Source organism: Chrysemys picta, chromosome 3, assembly GCF_011386835.1.
Source record: "Chrysemys picta bellii isolate R12L10 chromosome 3, ASM1138683v2, whole genome shotgun sequence".
In the NCBI taxonomy this organism is placed as follows: domain Eukaryota; kingdom Metazoa; phylum Chordata; order Testudines; family Emydidae; genus Chrysemys; species Chrysemys picta.
This window is the reverse complement of record NC_088793.1, coordinates 171,787,257-171,808,281: the sequence shown is the minus strand read 5'-3', so window position 1 is coordinate 171,808,281 and position 21,025 is coordinate 171,787,257. Positions and strand designations below refer to the sequence as shown.

The window sequence follows — 21,025 nt, the reverse complement described above, 5'->3', positions numbered from 1 at the left end:
GCATTATCTACTACTATATCACTGCCCCTCAAACACACACATAAGGACAAAAAGAGAAATGTGGCTAGGCAGGTTTTGGGGGCTCTCGTGGCATTTATCTGAAGTCCTCTCAGCCAGTCCAAATCTACTGACAGGATGCTAGTGTCAAAGCAGACTGTAGTACTGTAGATTTATTTTCTCTTTCTTGATATCATTGACAAACAGATCAAAATATGCATCTTGGATCAAAGTGCTAGGCTGACTCTTTAGACCTCAGCATATTGTTAACAGCCTGGGAAGTTGCAGGAGAATCTTATTACAGACAGAGCACCCGACAGAAAAGTGATAGCAATGAAAATCATATCCTTGTAAGAACAGCTGCACCTCATTGAAAACCGCAGTCTTCAAATATTCCAGTGCATAGGCTGGATGTTACAGCAAAAGTAATTTACAATATAATTATAAACCCCAACACATTAATATCTATGCAACCAGCCAAGAAATCTCACATTGCAACTGTGGTCAATTAGCAACGGGTCAAAAAATAAAAGTTAATACCATTTTAATCAGACACAGCACAAGGAGATCCTCATTATTATTAATTATTATTTTACTCAGTTCTATAAATCAATGAGAGTTTTGCCTGAACAAGGACTAAGAACAAACTTCAGCAGATTGACCAAGATTAATAATTTTAAGAATAGGCCAAGTTCATCTCTGATGTAACTCCCCTTATTTCAATTTGAAGTTTGCCCAATATAAAATGTATTGCTGATTTTAAAACTAAAGCTACTCAAATGTTTTAAAAATACATGCACATGTCAACTAATAAACTCACAACAGGAGTTAAAGGGTGCATATGTTCCTCTTGTGATGTTACTTGGAAGAGGTGGGATAATAGTTGCTAAACAAAAGAACCTTAACTGTAATATTAAATTCTGTGGCCCTCATTCTCAGTAGCACTACAGCCTATTTATACTGCCAGAGCAGAGCATAGCATAACAGGGCCTTAGGGTATGTCTACATTGCAAAAAAAGTGCATTCCTAACTTGGGTTAGCTACACTCAGCCTCCCCTGTAGGCTTTAACTCAAGTCTGAGTTAAAAACCGAGTTGCCATGTCTTCACTGCTATTCCAACCTGAGTTAGCTAACATGGGTTAGGTAACCTGAGTTAAGAGCACACTTTTTTTTTTTTTTGCAGTACCTATGATCTCAGATGGAACCATGTTTGGGGCCGCTATCTTCTCCCTCTGCTTGCGCCACTGTGGTTATGCATCTATTTCTAGTGGACTACCTTAGTCACTCTTCCAGCTTTAGTGTACACATACCCTTAGACTAGCTGAGGATCAGGAGATATGTATTGCAATACATCTATATGGCTAAAATATTTCATAAGCATAGCAGCAAGGTTTTTTAAATTGTTCTCCATCACAGGTCTTTGTTTAAAATAGATAATGCAACATTTTCAGGGCCCCTGAACCTGAAATGTTCCATGCCTCACCTGTTTGTGTGCTCAAAAACCATATCTGAGAGTTTGTCTCTATCTCCACTGTGGTGTGGACATTTGTGCATTTAACAAATCAAGTGGTGCTCACATATGCCTGTGTCTGCATTCAAATATGGTGTTATATGCAAAAAAAATGTGGAGGCTGGTTTGAAGCCAGTTGAAAATATGGCCCGTAAAGTCTCAACTGTGATATGTACCCTTCTAAAGGAACACTCTGTAAACGTCGACAGGTCCCCTGATATTCTCGCCTCCTTACCTGCTAGTGGGTTTTGTTACAAATTCAAACTTTGGACTAAGTTTGCCAAAAGATTTGCAAATCCTTCGGTGAATTTGGTCTGAGCTTTGAGCAAACCCACTCCAAGTTTAAAGTAAACATAGGCTGAGTTTAGAGCAAAGTGAGATCTATTTTAGACTCATCAGGAAAAAAAATTTTGAGCTACAAATAGGTGGTTTGGGGTAAAACTGTTATTGTTTTGAGATTTTTTTTGATACCCCAAATGTAACACTTGAGAGGTGCAAACCCATCCAAACCAAAATAAACAAACATTTGCATGAATACCTGCGAACAAAATGCACCAAATTTTGCACATCTTTAAGGTTGGGATTTTCAAAGGGTTGAGGGGGGGTAAAATGTCCACATCTCACTGAAAGTCAGTGGACGATGGCACCTTACTTTCTTAGGCCTCTTCAAAATCCTTATCCTATATCTTTGGGCATTCTAATTTGGATATTACGTCACATTGTTTAATCATCCAGTTGAGCCAAAGCAAAGTTTTCTATAACAACTTTAACAAACAAACAAAAAAAACAGCCAGTTTGAAAAGAGAAATTACTTTCTTCCATCCTTTGGATGTATTTTTTTTTTTAAATACCCAATGATTCTGTAGTCTGTAAAACTCAGTAAAACGTTCCTAGTGGAGTTCAAATCCACAAGGCATGCGAGAACTAACCTGGAGAAAGATCTTGATCATTCTTTTCTTTTTCATGCATAAGACTGAATAAAATGGGGCTTTTCTTTCAGCAGCAGCCTTTTCCATTTTCTTCTGCTTTGTTTTTCTCTTTCAGTGATGAAGAATGCACCAAGGGACAGATGAGTTAAGCTCGAATACCATATGTGTACGTGTGAATACTTCAGTATGTTCAGGAAAACAAGGCTTTCATAACTACTATACCAGTCTGAAGAAGGTGATTTTTTTGGTGTTTGTCCTACAAATTACACTATAAATGCTTTCTTTCATAAGTTCTAAAGTCCCTGAGCAAGACACTGGAATTCCCATCTGTACAATACACGCTTTCATCTGTGTGTTCATCAACATATGTTGAATGAGTTTCTGAAAGTTTGTTTTAAAGTTCTGGCCATGGAACATCATGTGACCACTGACTCATTTTCTTCCAGCTCAGGGTACATTTTATCTTGCCAGACATTTCCATAGTTTGTGCAAGCAGTTCCTAAAGTCTGATTCAGCTACACATGATGTGGCTGTCTGCTTGTCTGAGTGCAGGGGAGGTTTAGGATATCATTTTCCTCTTCACACTGTGATTTTTAATCCTCTAAAGCGTTTCCTGAGTGCTAAACATATGCTTTATTTCTGGCAAATGGTATTTAAAAGATGCAAGGAACAGTTTGTTGATGAAAAATAAAATACATCACGATGGTCTTCAAAGAGCCCTTAACTATTGTAAGTCGGGAGGAAAAAGATGTTTCTCAAAATGCATATTTTATGTTAATGAAAATAATATTTTAATGGCATAATTTTATGGGAGGTTTCTTAAAGTAAGGAATCCACCTCATATTTAATAGGATTTATCGCACACATCCACCCATCAAATGCACACAGAGCACTCCGTCAACCAATTAAAAAAAAAAAAAAAAGCCAGCCAACTGTGAACTTCAAGCAAATGTCCCAGTAAAACTGAGACTCTAGCACCGAGCTATAATTGTCTGAAGAATTGCAATGGATTCGTTAGTGCCAGATCAATGCATGCACATTACATTTTGGTAACTACAGCATTAATAACCAGATAAGTATGTTTATGCAGTAGATGCCCTGGGCAAATTCTGATCTCACCATTTATGCTGGTGGATCAGAATTTGGCCCATTCTCTCCCACAGTTAGGTTTTAAACACGACCACAGGCAGTGGGGACATGGTCTGTTAGCCCCAAATGAGCTGTACAGGTAGGGATTGGTGGCTCCGATATTCTTTTGAGTTATAGCCACATTAAGGTCATTTTCAAAGTTACAGGCTGGGCCGGCTCCAGGCACCAGCGAAGGAAGCAGGTGCCTGGGGCGGCCAATAGAAAGGGGCGACAGTCCATCCGTTGTTGGAGCAGCACGTCCGGGTCTTAGGCGACAATTTGGCGGTGGGTCCCTCGCTTCCTCTTTGGCAGCAATTCAGCGACAGCTCAATCGATTTTTTTTTCTTCGCCGCTTGGGGCGGCAAAAAAGCTGGAGCCGGCCCTGGTTACAGGGATTAAATTTCCCAAATTTGTCTTTACAGTTTGATTTATTATCTCAGGGAATTTGCCTTGTCAGCTTTACATTTTGGTCTAGAATCTACTGGTGTGAGTGTCAGTGCCTAAAAACTGTACATATTCAATAGAATCCATATCACATCTGTCTACATACCAGAACAGAGCACCTGGTTAAACTGCTTCAGAAGGGTTTGAAGATCTGGTGGTGTTTTAAGGCTTCGCTAAGCCTCTGCTACTTTTTAACTTCTCTAGAAATCAGAGACAGAAAGGGTCTGTTGGGCCAGCTAGCCTTTTTCCTTTGTCTATGCCAGATTAGTTCCTATGATATATTTTCTTGTGCTTTGTCCAGTGTAGTGTTAAAATGTCTCAAGCAATGTGGCTTCCTGCACTTCCTTCGAGAGACTATTCAGTTGTCTAATAGATCTCACTGTCAGGATGTTTTTCCTGATATTCAACATGTTTTCCCTTTCTTAATTTCATCCTATTAATGTTAGTTATACTCCCTTTCCCTTCATTTCAACTATTGTTTTTCAAAGGAAATATAACAAAGTCTTTCTAACTAAAAGGAAGCCTGTCACCAAAGATTCATGTTGGAAGATAATGCTTGCTCTGCTTCTACGAACTAGGGAATTAACATTTTGAAAAGGAACACAAATCCATCTCTCACTTTTTGCCAAACCTAAACAGAACTCAGAAGAGGGGACGGATAACTCAGTGGTTTGAGTATTGGCCTGCTGCACCTAGGGTTGTGAGTTCAATCCTTGAGGGGGGCCATTTAGGGATTTGGGGCAAAAATCTGCCTGGGGACTGGTCCTGCTTTGAGCAGGGGGTTGGACTAGCTGACCTCCTGACATTCTATGATTTCTGGGGTTTAATTCTAGAACCCAGTTTTCAAGTGGGTTATAAACCTGGCAAAACATTCTGCTGGCCAACCTTCCTTATAGACCTATGCAATTTACATAGAGGGCTTGCTCCAAAGCCCTTTGAAGTTAATGTGACTTTTCCCATCAACATCAACCTCAATACACATGAAGACAGAACTGTACTAACAATACAAAGGTAAATTATTTGGGAATGTCTAGTAATATTTAACTTCTATAAGCTTCCATATCAGGGGCTCTCAAACTGGGGGTTGGGACCCCTCAGGGGGTCACAAGGCTCTTACATGGGGAGTCGCGAGCTGTCAGCCTCCACCCCAAACCCCACTTTGCATCCAGCATTTATAGTGGTGTTAAATATCTAAAAAAGCATTGTAATTGATAGGAGCGGGGGGAACATTCAGAGGCTTGCTATGTGAAAGGGATCACCAGTAAAAAAGTTTGAGAATCACTGTTCTATATGTTTTACTTATAGAAAGTGCCTGTGATGAAATCATGTGTATTTCAAATTTGCACGGCAAGATAATCTTTCAAGTCTCTTCACCCTTTGCTTTATACAAGCTTAACTTGTAACAGCATGCAGAGTGGAGCAGCAATTTCTTTGAGAGAGAATTTATTTTCCAGATGGCTCCAGTAACAAGGGTTTAACCTGTTGATTGCAGTAGTTATACATACAGTAATATGATTAACTCTTCCAAATATTATTGGACCTGTTTAAGTTGAGGATAAATATCCCTTGGATTCTCTCTCTCTCACTAATATCTATTTAGTTAGTTATCTGGTCAATGTTGTTCCACAGGAAATTCCCAAAGGAAAGTACTGTACTGTAACAGCATTCTACCTCTCTTACATATAGTTCAGCACAAAGTGCATTCCAACATACCCTCTCTTACCAATCATGTGCTCTCTCTCTCCCCCGCCCCTCTCTCTGAGAGATAGTTTTGGGTCTCCTATTCTGATAACTGAGTTGGCATTCAGAAAGGATGGTCAATTTTCAGCCAAGGAAAACATGCTGATGTATTGGCATTAAGATAACATCTCACAGCTTTGCTCAGTGATGTATACTAAATCTTCTACGCCAGGCATGAAGATATGCACACCCATATCTAACATATTCACTTCATCTCTTGCTTGGTCTCTCTTCCTAAGCTATGTAGAGACAAACTCCCATGTTCGTGCTAAAGTTTTACTGTTACAGCTTAAAGTAAACAAACTAGAGATAATGCTGTCTTTCTTTCCAGCCAGAAATGCTGGTTTCCTGCTTAAATGCAAACCTTTGATGATGGTTCACTGGCAGAACTTGCCTTAGGTAAAAGAAACATAATTATGTAATTTTCAACTAGACTATTTTTCTCCTTAAAGAGAGAGATGAAAACCGAAAAACACAATCCTACCTCCTTAGTAATGTTCACTTCTGGCATTAACATTATTTTACAGCTTTGCTCTCATTTATATTTTTTTAAAATGTGGTTTTGAGTATATTTACATGAAACAAGTGGACAACAATCTAGATGGGTGTTGTCAAAGATGTTCCCTATACCAAATTTCATATTGTTGTCAGCTAGTCAGAGGCTTAAGAAATAAAAAATACTTTAAAAATGTATTACATCAATGTGTTATAAAGTTTTATACACACACACACACACACACACACACAGATTAGGGCCATAAAAGAATTCAGAAAGATATGTTAATAGTTCATATAGTACATGCTTTAACTGTCCAGCATACTGTGCCGAATAGAAATGAGTGTGGTTATTTAAATCTTGACTCATTAATAAAGTAAGCACTAATTATATGGGAAGTACCTATTAGTTAATCTCTGAGGGCTCTGCTTTGCCCATGAAGAGACTGTTTCGTCATAATATTTCTCAGCTTGTTTGATACATTCTTTTAGGAATTTTATCTATACTATGGTAGCATTGAAAAGGGTTGATAAATAAATAAACCTGAATACTTTTTCTAAGCTTACATCTTCCCAGGTCAAGGCGGCAGCTCTGTCTCCATGTTACATTGCCCAGTTCTAGAAGTCAGTCTCCCAGACTTCAGCTTAGCCAAGTAGAACAGCTAGGATCATTTGATATTCAGTGGCTGGGCTAATGCCCGTAACTGTTTACTGCCATAAGAGAACGGAAAGACTAGATGGGAAGGAGATTTTGGTGAGCTAGTTTGACTAAAGTGCTGCTCTACTTATACAATATAATAAACTAACTTGCTCATACTACTGGACCATAGAGATGATGGCCCCTCCCCCCAAGAATCAGAACAGTAGTATCACCTGGGTAATGTAGGTATCATCCCAGTGACTAAGTCTGAGATATCACATAGCTCCAGAAGTAAGGATGTCACACAATATCCTTACGAGTGGGCAAATTGCAGCTTGCTGTCTTCTTGGGTCTGCGTGAAGCAGCATAGTTAAAAATATTACCTGGCTACCCAGCATATGAATCATGCAATTCCACCACTTCACCATCTCCATCTGCATCTGCTGGCAGGGCAGTTGGTTCTTTGTCGGAAGCTCTTGGAAATGCATATGTGCAACTGAAGACAGGCAGAAGGGGCTGCAGATATTTCTGGTTGTTATGAAAACAATCTTCACTTTCAAGATGAACTCCTTCCTGACTAGTGTGAGGCAGTGCATGAAGCAGAATGCATGTGAGAAACCACTGCCGTGCACTGACGACAACACTGCCATGACAGCAAGCATTTTTCCACAGCTATGCCACTGCTGGCAATTCTGTAACTCCACACTGGTAGTGCATGGCACATGCTCACTTTCGTTGCTCAACCAATATGCATGCCAGGATATATAGCAAGCAACACTTACACCCAAAGTATTACATTACAGGGGTTAAATCTGTAGCCTTGGTGTAACTGATCTCCAGGTTTGATATGCAATTGGTGGTTAATCCATTGGTGCACTTGTCCGTAGAGTAGGATCCATAGGGTAGACCCTCCAGCACTCACAATTCTAAGGTATTTATATGGCTCCCATTATAGTAGAACCTAAATAATCTTTACTGTATTTATCCTCACAACACCCCTATGAGGTAGAGAAGTGCTATTATTCCTATTTTCCAGATGCAGAACTGAGACACAGAGACTTGTCCAAAGTCACACAGGAAGTCAGTGGCAGAATAGGGACACGAATCCAGAGCTCCTAAGTCCTAGGCTAGGGCCCTAACCACTGGACCACCATTTCTCCCCAAGGGCTTGCCACTCTTCTGCTTTCAGTGCTTGGAAAAGCTTTGGCATAGCCTTTAAGGGCTTGGCACCTGCTAGCATTGGGTAGCAGCAATCATCAGTCCCTGGAAGCCAATTCCCTCCACATGAGGAGGAAAGAAATATGCTAACAAATGACAAGTCAGACAGTGTTCAATGAAAACAAATACACATTCCTATCCTGCACTAGTACACATACTTTACCTTTGAACACTGGTGGAAATGTTAGTAGTATGTTTATTGCCAACTCCAACAGGTGGATTCCACAGAATACTGCCTCAAGTTTCAAAATGAATCCCAGCACAAACATCAGGCTCTGTTGCCCCTGCTCACTGTTAGGGTCTCCCTATTGCATGGATCAAACCTCTGTGCAGAGCCTCCAACTTTGGGATGTTTCTCCCAATCAGTCCTCTGAACTTTTTTTAGGCTCCCTAATGGATTGCCATTACACACCAGGGGCTCCATTCAACCCTGGTGTAATTCCACTGCTGTCAGTGAATTTAGCCCAACATCTTCCAATAGATGGCCTGATTGTTTTCAAGTCCTTGAGATAAATAGCACCATTAATCACAGGAAAAACAGAATGCTCACGAAAATGTCTACATTTATTATAGGAAAAGAACCAGACTCTGTAAATCAAAGGGTTTTGTTTTTATTTTGGTGAAGTGGAATATTGCATTCTGTCAGAAGTTTTCTTTCATAGATGCTATTGAACTGTCTTTTGGCATTAATGACAATAGATGATATCTTGCAGTATGTGTGTGGGTACGGCCATTTTTGGAAGAGAAATTCAATTAAAAGAAAGAGTTCATGACTGAACAACTAAATCCAATGGGAAAACTATCAGACATTATACTGCTTGGATATCTTATAAAGATATAAAGTTTCTCACTGCATTGCCAGTTGTGCTAAGCTTTTTCACAGATGTGTGTACGATCATAAAACTAACTAAATAGATAGGATAAGACATTCTTACATCCCAGACTATGAGCCTGATTCTCTCTTGTCCCACATGTGGCTGTAAAATGCTACTAAATCATAATGCTAGCTTTTTGCACCCACTTTGAACAGATGCAAATGATAGGTTCAGGGCAGTGAAGAATCAGATCCTAATTGTCCATTATGGAGAGCAGATGGGATAGTTGACTGAGAATGAGTAAACATAGTGAGTTGATTCTTATTTACACTAAAGATCCTTATACTGCACTGGCGGTGGAGAGCAGCCTTATCATGATTGTAAATTGTAACATGGTATTTTCATAGTAAATAATGATCAGTTCTCACACCCATTGTATAGTTGTGTAACTTGACTTCATCCCATTGAAAGATTAATTTTAATGTAAAGTGGACAGAAAAGAGAGAATGGTATGTGTTTTGACTGTAAAAGCAAAGCATAATTCCCAGGTAGAGGAGTTCTCTTTAAACTGGTGTCATGGTGTCCCAACAACATCTCATTCAAACTGCCATCCCTGCATAGCTTGATATTTGATGAGAGAAATGAGCGACATTGGCTATGAATTTGCAACTGACTTTGCAATTGTTCAATAGTAAAAACAAAATTATTTGATCACAAAAGCACCATATGTACAAATGCATTTCATTTAACAGGAGCATACTATGTACCAGTGGTTTTGATCCTTATATTTTCAGTTTGTTCCAAGACCTATTATGGAAAGAATTGTCAGGCTGATCGAGGGGAAAGAGTGTCGTATGCCATTCCCTACTGATAAATAAATAACATACCTTATCCTGTTACTTAAATCATGTTTTAAAATAATATGTTCTGAAGGATTTGAGAAACCCCACATAAGCCTTTTGAAATGTTTGGGATTAATTTTGATTTGATTATTCTGAGTTTGGGTAAAAGGGCTGAAACTTTCTAGTTCAAGAGTTTATTCCTCTCTCTCTCTCTCTCTCTCTCTCACATACACACAAACCTCTGAATTACTTTTTCCCTGGGATCTTTGGTATTGCTGAGGTCTGTACAGGTTATTGCAGGCTGTCATTACTAAATACTATGGGGCAGGATGTTCTCTTCTTGATGCGAATAGGAAGTGAACATGTGGAAAATGTGACAAATATGACCCTAAATTCTGGTTCCTGCATTATATAAAGGACATTGAAAAAATAGAGAGGAGTAAAAGAAAATGATTATAACAACAGAAAGATGGGGGTAGATGATACAGAGTACTGCATATAAGAGAAACTTATGGAGCACAATAATATCAATTAAGGATGGTGCTACTCCATATAATCATCTTGGCTACATAAGGCATAATGGTCTAAAAATGAAAAAAATCAGGATAGACATACGGATTTTTTTTTTAGTGTGATTAGTTACTTGAGTCGATTACCAAGAGGGTGGATGGGATCCTAACTATTAGTGAAAGGATTCCATGTTCCCATTCTGCTCCCAGTAACAAAACCTCCATTGACTTAAAAGCAACAAGATTGGGCCCCAAGAGATTAGATAAAATACTAGAAGATGATACTGAGAGATTAAGTGAGTTTGATAGTATCACCTCAGTGTCCAATAAGTGTTCATCTACCTCATAGAACCAATGCAGAACTTTGTGCAATCAACTATCTTTGTTAAAGGCAGGTGAGGAAGACCTGCTCTGAGTGTGCAGAGCCACCTAGGGGAGCTTGCTAAAGATCTGTCAGGTCCCAGGCAGTGTTACTGGTTTCTTGATTAAACAAAGTTTTCCAAAATTTTAAAATTAAAAAAAAAGTTGAGCCTCAATTTTTCAGTGTAGAATTCTAGCAGAAAATGTGAATTTTGCAGATAAATGACCAGGACTCCAGCACACCATTGACTCTATTTATGATGAACATACAGGAAAGTAAATATAGAATTGTTTCTATATTTATAGAAGCTTGCAAATGTTTTGCACATAAGGCCAAGTGATGATAATTTGAGGGAAATATTTTTTGAAGGAATACTAATACTGTCTATAAGAAGAGAGGCAAGAATTTCTAGTTGAAATCTGTATGGCAGGAATGGATTGTGTAGTATTTATAATGTAGTCTGTGCTTTGTGGACCACATTTCAAACAAGTATCTATAAATACATTGGCAAGATTTGTGGACTTATCCATTTGTGCATGCACAAAATGGGCAACTGCACTTCTAACCACCCATTTACATTCATTTATCTTGCACAGACATATAATTTTTTTGGTCACGTAACAACATTTGCAGGAAACGTCCACAGGCTTTATCAAGATCTGGCTTGAATGCTTTTTTGCTCTGTATCTTATATGTACTATTTCTTGTGGACTCTGTGTTATCTGGCAGAATATGTTTCTTCACAGATATATTAGCTCCAATTGTGGATGTTTACGAAAAGAGTTGTATTTGGTTTAGCTGATATTAGAAATAATGCACACTTATACTAAGAGCATGTAATAGATTATACATGGAATTGTCTCATTTAATATGAGCTCAAAGTACGTTGGTTGCCTGCATCCAAAGCTAAATTTAGCCAATTAATTTTAACAAAGCATTTGCACCAAATATAATGTAACGTAAAACCTACTGTGTAGAATTTTAATAGAATGCTTAGAAGAAAGTTGAAGACATTTCCAATGGAAATATTAAAATTAAACAGATCTGTACATCTCAAAATAGTTTACATTTTATATGGAAAAGGCTCTGGGGACATTTGCTGTTTCCTACTATGAGATTCATTTCAACGGATCCATTAACCCATTGCACCTATTTCAGCACTCTCCTTACATGTACCATTATATACCATACATACACAGGCACATAGAAAAGTAATACCAAGTATTTTCTTTTACTGTGTATGTTCATAATAGAATACTGCTTTTCTATTAATGGTAGATTTAGTAAATTAAGTGGCAATACAAACACATCTATTTCTCATTGCCTAAAACATGCAGTCTAAGCAGTCATATATTATCATTGGAAGAAAGCCAACACTGTATAGTTCACTCTCTCATACAAGAACCCTTGCCTTCAGGACAGAAAACCTAATATAAGATTTTTACATATAATTTAGCTTTACAGCTTCGAAGCATTTAAAGCAGGACAACGCCAACTATGGCTTTAACAGCGTGGCGGCCATGACTCAGCCTGTAAATGAATCTTTGTTTAATGAAAGTTTTATGACTGATATAACTTACTACAGAAACAATGTAATGAAAATTAGACTAATGCTATAAGCATATCACTAGCAGAGCTGTGTGGGAACCAGATTTTTCTTTTCACAGAAAATTCCAGGATTTTGAAGTTTTTTCTATTAAAAAATTAGATGAAAACAATTTTTAAAAATTTCCCATGGAGCAAAATTCTGAAAAAAACTGCTTTGGGTCAATCAAAAAACTTTTGTTCAGATTTTGACTTTTTAAAATGCTTATATGCTAATACAATTTTTTTAAAAATTGGAAAAAAAAGTCATTTTGAACCAGAAAATCAAAATGTTCCATTCCAGTTTCTAAAAGAAATTTAATTGAAGTAGACATAAAAAACATGTTCGCAGAAAATTTCCACCCAGCCCTAATAACTTCATGTTTAGAAATACCATTCATGTTAATAAATTCATGTCGACAGCTAACACTCTGCCATTTAATTGCTGCCTTTTGCTGCTTTGTTTGACTTGATTTACTTGGTAGATGGGTTAACATTACCTACACACTTTTTCTATGAATTCGCTCATGATGTGCCTTTTCTCAAGTGCCAGATACATTATTTAAGAAACAAATGGCCAATACAAACACTTAACTTTATTTTTAAACTCAACATTTTGGTAGCAGCTTTGTAAACCAGTAAAGGAAATGTTTTGTTTTAAGATCTTAACTTAAATCTTTGTGAAGCATTTTATCAATTGATAATCTCATACTGCAAGTGAATCTGAGATGTATTGTGTAAGAGTAATGGCCAACGACATTGGTTTCTAAAGGTAGGCTCCTAAATCTATATTTAGGCACCTAAATAAGTGACCTCATTTTCAGAGGTGCTCACCAATCCACAACTCCTACTGTCTTTAGAAACCCAAACATTCAAATGTTGGCCATTTTACAGAACTCACCCATAAAGAGATTGTTGGGAGGGGAAGGAAGGACTGAATTTGTTTGATGTGAACACAGTGTACATTGTAAAGGAATGGATTTGCATGGGGTTTGGAGTCAAGGTACATTAGCCAAGCAGTCAGGCGTGACTGTATCAGAACACTTTGCAGCTTAATAAGGAGTGGCAGGATTGTTTTAACAAAATATGCCGTGGTAGCTGTTCCTGAGTAGCCCAAAGGCTGGCTGTCCTCTCACAAACCACCTCAATAAAAAGGATAATTTATTAGTATTTTCCCTGAAATAAAGGAAACACACTGAGTTCTCCTTTAAAGCCCTGTAAATAAGATACCTTTAATCAGACTGGTTTACAAATTAAGATTACAAGCTTTCAATCCCCTGAGGAGCAGAAATAATCAGGATGATGACATATGATTAGAGAAAGGCCACTCTATGCCAAGAATTTTAATCTACAAGCAATTATTTAAAGACAGCAGAAGGCAGCTGTATAAGCTGAAAGAGATGAGATGATTATTAGAGGAATAACGGTAGAACAGGGAACTACTTCTACAAAGGGAATCGCAATGTTGATTTATAGGTTTGACACACAAATAATGAATGAATGCAGGCCGGTGAAATAAGAATTCAAGATTGTTTTTGAAATTTTATTTTCAACGAAGCACAAGCTACAACAGGCCCATATCATGCTACAAATACAGAAGTGTGGGTTATTATAAGAAATTAAGTGATCAAGCAAGAATTCAGGCCACCATGCTGGTCAAAGTCCTGACCTGCTTATCTGAATGGGGTGTTGATCTATAACCTTGAAAAGGCCATCATGCCATATAATATATCACTTGTGGCTAAATGCCTCTGAAAGTCCAGGCACAAGAGCGAGATATCAGGCCTTAAAGAGTGATTATGTGGTCCAAATATTCCATTTACAAAGGGTCAGTAATGAACAGGTACGTGAATGAAATCCACAGCCTTGATGAACATCCCCCCTACCCTACCCAGCAAACCCAAATGCCTTTTTCCCCTCCAGTCCCAGGATTCCAAGTTTTGGCATCACCAGAACCACTTCCCCTCAAATAATGAGAGAGAGAGAGAGACAAGATGGAAAAAGGTAAATAGTCCCTCAGCTTGCTAAAGAGATATGGCAGGCCTAGTAAGTAACATGGCTGGAACCTTTCAGAACTCATTAGCACTCTTCCCTATGAAATGACTTGAGATTCTATTGTTTTTCTCCAGAGCTGTCTGTCTCTTCCTCAGCACTCTTGTCCCTGCTCTTGCGAAAAGCAAGAGAAGCAGCCAGTAATTAAAGCTGGGACTTTCACATAGCAATACAGAGTCCATTCAGTAATCTATTGGGCTAGGTAGGTGCCCCTAGCTTTAACTTACCGTGCTGGGCATAGCTATTATGATACACATGCTTCTGTAGGTAAGATCAAACAGGGTACTGTGACTATGTGACAAGAGAAGAGCTGCAGATTTAGAGTTTGGTCATGAACAGTGCAGGTTTGGGGTGTTGCCATATACAAGCATAAAATAAAAAGTGGTGAGCATGAGAGGGAAGGCACTGGAACCTAATAATGTGTCAATGAGAGTGCTGCTGTACAACTGCCAGGTTACCCTGGGGTATCAGGAAGAGAGGCTTAAGAAAGGAACACTTAGCTAAGCCCTCAACAGCATGATGGGGACACTGCTTCAAGCCATATCTCCTGAGACATGGTCTTTGTCCTCACCTACTTTCAACTCTGAACAACTAGGAAAAAGGGTGCACTGGTGTAAGTGGAGCTTGAGATGAACCACCATACCTAGCCTAAACCTGAAATCCTTGCCCTACACATAGCTTACTCCTGCCCATAGTCCATTTGCCTTCCAGAGGACAATCTGCAGGACAGGAGTAAGATAACACACAGGACTAGAAGCTTAAAAGAAAGGGCCTGGAAGGTGAAATTCACCCTTGTGCATAGGGCCAGAACAAGGCCTACACACCTCTTTAAGTCGCACTAAAACATGATTTTGAAGACTTAGGTGGGACTAAGCAGGGTCTGTGCTGGCCCTCTGAATCTCACCCTCTGTGTATAGCCCTACTCTTAGTTCATGCCCTTACTTGTCTCCGTGTATAAATTTCATTTGCATTGGAGTGCAATAACTTTGAGAACCCTGCTGCACCCCTTGCAATGGCTGACAGGGTCAAGGCCTTAATATCCACGCATTTCAGTATACCTTTGTATTTGCTAATACATCTCAGCTCATTTTCAGCTAGAAATCAGCAGCCTTCTTTCCTTTTTTTTTTTGTATACATGTATAGTGGATGATATGAAAGCATCCAGCATTTTGTCAGATGCCATTTTCTCAGGACTTGAAGTCCCAATTACAACTATTATCATGGTGGGGATTGTGAATTGTCTTACACTTACACTGGAATAAAAGAAAAAAAAAGTTTTGTTAAACGTGAAACCAACAACATCATCTGCTGCCTCTAGACATCTAACTGGAGGACTCTTGTTTTGTATTTAAAGCAACCAATAGAAATCAGATGACTAGCACAGCACTAGCATAACACGTTGACCTCTGCATGCCCTATATCAATGTTTCTACTTCTAAAGCTTTCTTATGCTGCATAATAGTGCAGTATTGTACTCTTTAGTGTCTTAGAAATTCCCTGCAAATCAAGTGAGCAATCCTGTGAAATTCATCCCTTTCTCAAGGCAAAATTTAAACAACATGAGACAGCCACATGCATATTTCTCTCAACTTCCGCTGTACTTCCCCGCCCTCCCCCCCAAGTCATGATATGTCAGTTAGAAGGCTATGGACTGTGCAGTTACATGCTCGCTTTTAGTTTGTATATTGAACAAATTCAAACACCACAGATTCTTAGTATGTGGATTAGGATTTTATGGTAGCTACAGGCATGATTTTTGCTTATGTAAGTTATCTCATATTTCTGCCAAGAAAGTGGCATGTTTTTTCTCTTTTTGGTTTAGTTTTGGCTACCATGTCCGAGTGTGCGGTACATTTTGTTGTAGATACTATATCTGTTTTCCTTTCCTGTTTATGTGTTGATAATATCTTAAGGGGCCAAAACAATCAGAGTTTACAAGCTTCTGAAAGTTCAAGTAAGTCTTTTCATAGTTATGGCCACAAATACTGATGTCACTAGAGAGAGAAACTACATTGTTGTTAGCTAACAAACTTCCAATTGTGAAATGCAGTTTTGCAGCACATGCAGTGAAAGGGAGAGAAATAGGTTAAAGAGAAATTTGGAACGGTTGTTCTAGTGCTTCACATGTTTAGCAAGGCTGCCCTTAGACTTGCAAATTCAGCTCAGGATACATCTTGTACTCCAATCCTGGGTCAGGCAACTTGAGCAGAGCTTCTCAGTTATGTTGAGATGTTAATCACCAATCAATAGAGAGAAGAAAGACCAGAAACTCATTTTCACTAGGATTTAAATTCAGATCTTTCTAGAGATGAAAAGCCATCTCAGTAACATACAATACCATCAAGATTATTAAAGTCCTATTCAACTTGCAGGCTAAAACATGGTAGAAATGACCCACATTGGGGCACACAATTAATTGCAGTGCAGGAAGCATTAAATACTGTCTTAATTTACTTATGAATATATGTTTAATACCAGCAATAATCTCAGTTCACAAATTTTATTGTAAATTACGATGAATGTGGTCAAATGTAGTCTCCCAGCTAAATGGTATGTTTAATGGGATGTTTTAATAACTGACCCTTTTCTAACATGGCTATTCTTACAGAATCACAGAAGTTAGAAACAGAAAAGAGGGAAGATCTAGCCCATCTCTCAGCCCCTGCAGGACCATTCTGCTATGTTCAGGTATGTTACCTAGGACTTTCTTCAGTATAGTTTTAAAAGTTCTGAGCAATGGGGCTTCTACTCCTTCCATAAGGAGGCTATTGCACAGCCAAATACATCTCAACACAAAGAAGTTTTTCCTGATATACAGCCTACATTTTTGCTTCCTAAATTCCATCCCATTATTCCTTGTCCTACTTGTAGACTTTCTGATCATATAGCACCCAGATCGGAGTGCAATATTCCAGTGCAGTCACACCAGAGGCAGTGGTGTTGGAACAAATTGTATAGTGAGGGTGCTGAAAGACATTGAACAAAACTGTAATCCCTATATGATGGAAACCACTTCAAGCCAGGAGGTGATGTCGCACCCCCAGCACAGCTAGTTCCAGCACCCCGACCAGAGGGACAACTGCTTCTGCAATAGGATACCATTTTGTATGCAGCCCAAACCGTTACTGGACTTTTTTGTATCCATAATGTTTAGCAAACTCATGTTGAATTGTCTGCCCACTGTCATCCCTGGAGGTCTTTCAGCATCGCTGCTTCCTGGGTTTCTCCCTCACACTGAAACATCAATCATGTACTCAATGGATCTTTCCCTAGGTAGGGTGACCAGACAGCAAATATGAAAAATCAGGACAGGGAGTGGGGAGTAATAGGAGCCTATATAAGAAAAAGGCCTAAAAATCGGGACTGTCCCTATAAAATCAGGACATCTGGTCACCCTATCCCTAGGTGACATGATTCCAGGATGAAACTCATTTTATTTTCTTCCCATATTTCTCTCCTTTATGTGTTATGTCATTGTCATGACTGGAATTCACCTTCTCCCAACATATTATTATTTGCTAATCTAACGAGCTGTTCGCTCTCTCTGCCAGATCAGTATTGAAGACATTAAAGAAACAGCTTTTAAGACTGAACCTTGTGCCACTCCACTGGGCAGCCTCTGTCCCACAGCTCGATACAGCTCCATTTATCGCTATCCTGTGTTTACAATCTGTTAGCCAATTTTCAGCGCCCATGACCTTGACTCTATCTGAGCCCATTGAAATGAATTTTTCATGTAAGATTTCATGAGGTGCTTTCAAATGTATTGCTCAAATCCCCAAATATTCTATCCACCATATCACTTTCATCCCTAAATATTGTAATTCTATTAAAAAAAAAACAAAACAGTTTGGCCTGGTAAGACTTGGAGCATGATCCTGCAGCCTTTACTCATAAATAAACCAAACTAACATTGGCCCTGTTTCAGCAAGGTATTTAAGCATTCAACTAACTTTAAAAATGTGACTGGTCCTATTGATTTCAAGAAAGAAATAATACAGGCAGAATATATTACAAGAAGAAGCAATAGGCTCTTGGAAGTCAGCAATTACCAGTGTGTGTATATAAAGTTATTTTCCTAACCCAGCTCTACTTACAGAACATGTGAAATGATTTAGAGTAGATCAAATACTTAACATGGTAAAAAGAAACATAAAAAATTCCAAATTCTATTGGACCAGTGGTCTAACTAATCTTAAAAAGAAAGAAGAAGTCTGTGTAGGACAGATATAAAATTGTGTCTAAAACTAGAGAATGGTCTTTTTGAGGAGCAATACCTTAGGCATTTAATGTACTTTTAGCTTCCTTTAATGTCTCTTAGCAGTTGAAAACAAGAAAGAGAGCCACCAGCATATGAAAAGCCAGCTCTTCACAGATTACCATTGGTCCATAAGCCATAGATTAAGAACCTGTGCTCCAAATAAAAGTTCTCTCTCTAATTCCCCATGCATTTTGGAATATACATTAGAATCCAAGTATCAGAGGGGTAGCCATGTTAGTCTGTATCCACAAAAATGAGAAGTCCAGTGGCACCTTAAAGACTATCAGATTTATTTGGGCATAAGCTTCAGAAGTGGGTTTTTTAGGTTTAGGGTTTTTTAGATTTAGACTAAATCTGTGAATCTTTAAGGTGCCACTGGACTCCTATTAGAATCTAAGTAACGCCTAACTGTTTCTGTTGTAGATATATGTTTCTAGAGAAGATCAAACCTTAAATTCACACTAATGTAAAAATGAGCCCTCTTCAGAAAAAGCATAAAAGTGTGTGTGTATCTATATTATATATTCTGTTCTCTCCTCTGGGAAACTTGGTGAAAGTGAGAGATGAAAGGGACATGTTAAGTAGAAACAGATATCTGATAATTCTCACAAGGTCTGGTTTGTGTCCAGTATTTTCCATTAAGAAATTTGGAAGTAGCTAGCAGCCTTGAACGGTGCATACATTGATAGTATATCAGTTTTCATGAGCCCTTCAAGACCTTTTGGGCAATTCTTAGGCCCTTAGAGCTCCCTTCTTCTCTCAGCTGTAAACACTGTTCTCAAAGCAGTATTACATAAATACATTATTATTCATAACATCACGTTCAAATAGACTTACAAATATTAAGGGATTAATCCTCACAATACTCATTCAATGTAGGTATTAGTAAGTAGTAGGTGCCTCCATGGTAGAGTCTCCACTGACCTGGGAAAGGGCGTCCAGGGTTTAATTATTATGTCTTTTGTGATATTATATATTAGGGTTACAGGGGAATCTATATGGCATATAAACTACTACTGTTTCAATAGGCATTGGTTATGGATAGAGATGGTTAGGAATTTTCTGTTTAAATGTTTTTCTGTTGGAAAATGCAATTTCTACAAAAATCAAGGTTTTCCATGGAAAAAAAAAGTTTAAATTTTGCCAAAATTTTTTGACTTTCCATCAGGAAAATTAAATACAATATTTTATTCCAGGTTGGATCAATCGATATTGAATTATTTAAATTCTTTGACCTGAATTCAAATGTTTTATTTCGGGTCAGTTCAACATTAATCTGTATTCAACTGAGTTGCTGAGGGTAGAGGGATAGCTCAGTGGTTTGAGCATTGGCCTGCTAAACCCAGGGTTGTGAGCCCAATCCTTGAGGGGGCCACTTAGGGATCTAGGGAAAAAATCAGTACTTGGTCCTGCTAGTGAAGGCAGGTGGCTGGACTCAATGAACTTTCAGGATCCTTTCCAGTTCTAGGAGATAGGTATATCTCCATATATTTTTATATTTCCTACAATGCCTCATAGAAATTGTAATTTGTGTGCCTCTTGGCTTCACACTCCCTTATGGGTAGACTTGGCAGAATTCAATTTTCATTTTTTAAAATAATTGCAACAGATAATATGGGTACTTATTTTTATCATTTTTATTTTTTTAATCAATTTACATTTTCACAGTTACACAAAATTATGGATTTTAAATGTTTTTTTAGTGATTTAAGTTTTCACAGTTCAGGAATAATCTGGGGTGTCACAATTATTTAATGACAGTAGACATTGAGATTCAAAAAGTAAAGCTTCATAACTGCTTAAATATAAATTGTCAACATCACATGTCAAAATATACAAAATAAATATCCTTAAATCAACAACTCATACCTGTTTTTACTATTCATTTGCTAGTCCATTTCTATCAAGACTAATTCAAAAGTCTAAATCACTGGATTGTGTTTCTAAGAAGTTCTCAGGAAGCAGTTTTCTTTGCCTAGTTTTAAATTTTGATTATTAGCGATGGAAAAGTGGGTAGGTCCAGTTATGGAGTGACTGGAGCCAAAGCAGCAAAGAGAGGTGCTGATTCATTGCTTGCCCTGGACAACATTCACCAGTGGTGCTCCTATGGAGAGCATGTTATGAGTGCTCTACATCTGCATATATGTAAATAGTTAATACATACGCTGCCAATAGATGGTGCCTATTAATATGTAACATAGTTCCTGGGTTTTGTAGGAACTATGAAATTTGTTGTACACTGAAAATGGCTTCCTCTGTGTAGCTCTTAACAGAGCATAAAGAACAGCAGCAGGAGATGAGAGCCATTGCTAGAACAGTGCCTTGAGATCTCGCTCTTCTAGATGAAAGATTCTTCCTAAACATATGATGCTATTGTAAAAAGGACTTAAAGTTAAACTTTTTGAAGCCACACTCTTTTTGACTGTTTTGAATTGAGTTCTGATTGAAGGCCCAAAAATAGTTTGGTTGGAAATGGCGTCATGCAGTACAAATTGTGTAC

General features: G+C 38.2%; 2 long non-coding RNA genes across 2 annotated transcripts in view; one reads left to right on the top strand and one right to left on the bottom strand.

The window, feature by feature from the left end:
- LOC135982521 (uncharacterized) overlaps positions 1–2,941 on the bottom strand; it is an 81,340-nt gene extending 78,399 nt beyond the window's left edge. The window contains exon 1 of the long non-coding RNA XR_010599920.1: positions 2,437–2,941. This is a non-coding gene — a long non-coding RNA (uncharacterized LOC135982521). The remainder of the gene's footprint in view (positions 1–2,436) is intronic.
- The window catches only part of LOC101946217 (uncharacterized), a 37,456-nt gene extending 17,114 nt beyond the window's left edge, over positions 1–20,342 (top strand). The window contains exons 2-4 of the long non-coding RNA XR_006175620.2: positions 2,552–2,671; positions 16,873–16,952; positions 17,136–20,342. This is a non-coding gene — a long non-coding RNA (uncharacterized LOC101946217). The remainder of the gene's footprint in view (positions 1–2,551; positions 2,672–16,872; positions 16,953–17,135) is intronic.
- The last annotated feature ends 683 nt before the right edge of the window (positions 20,343–21,025 follow it).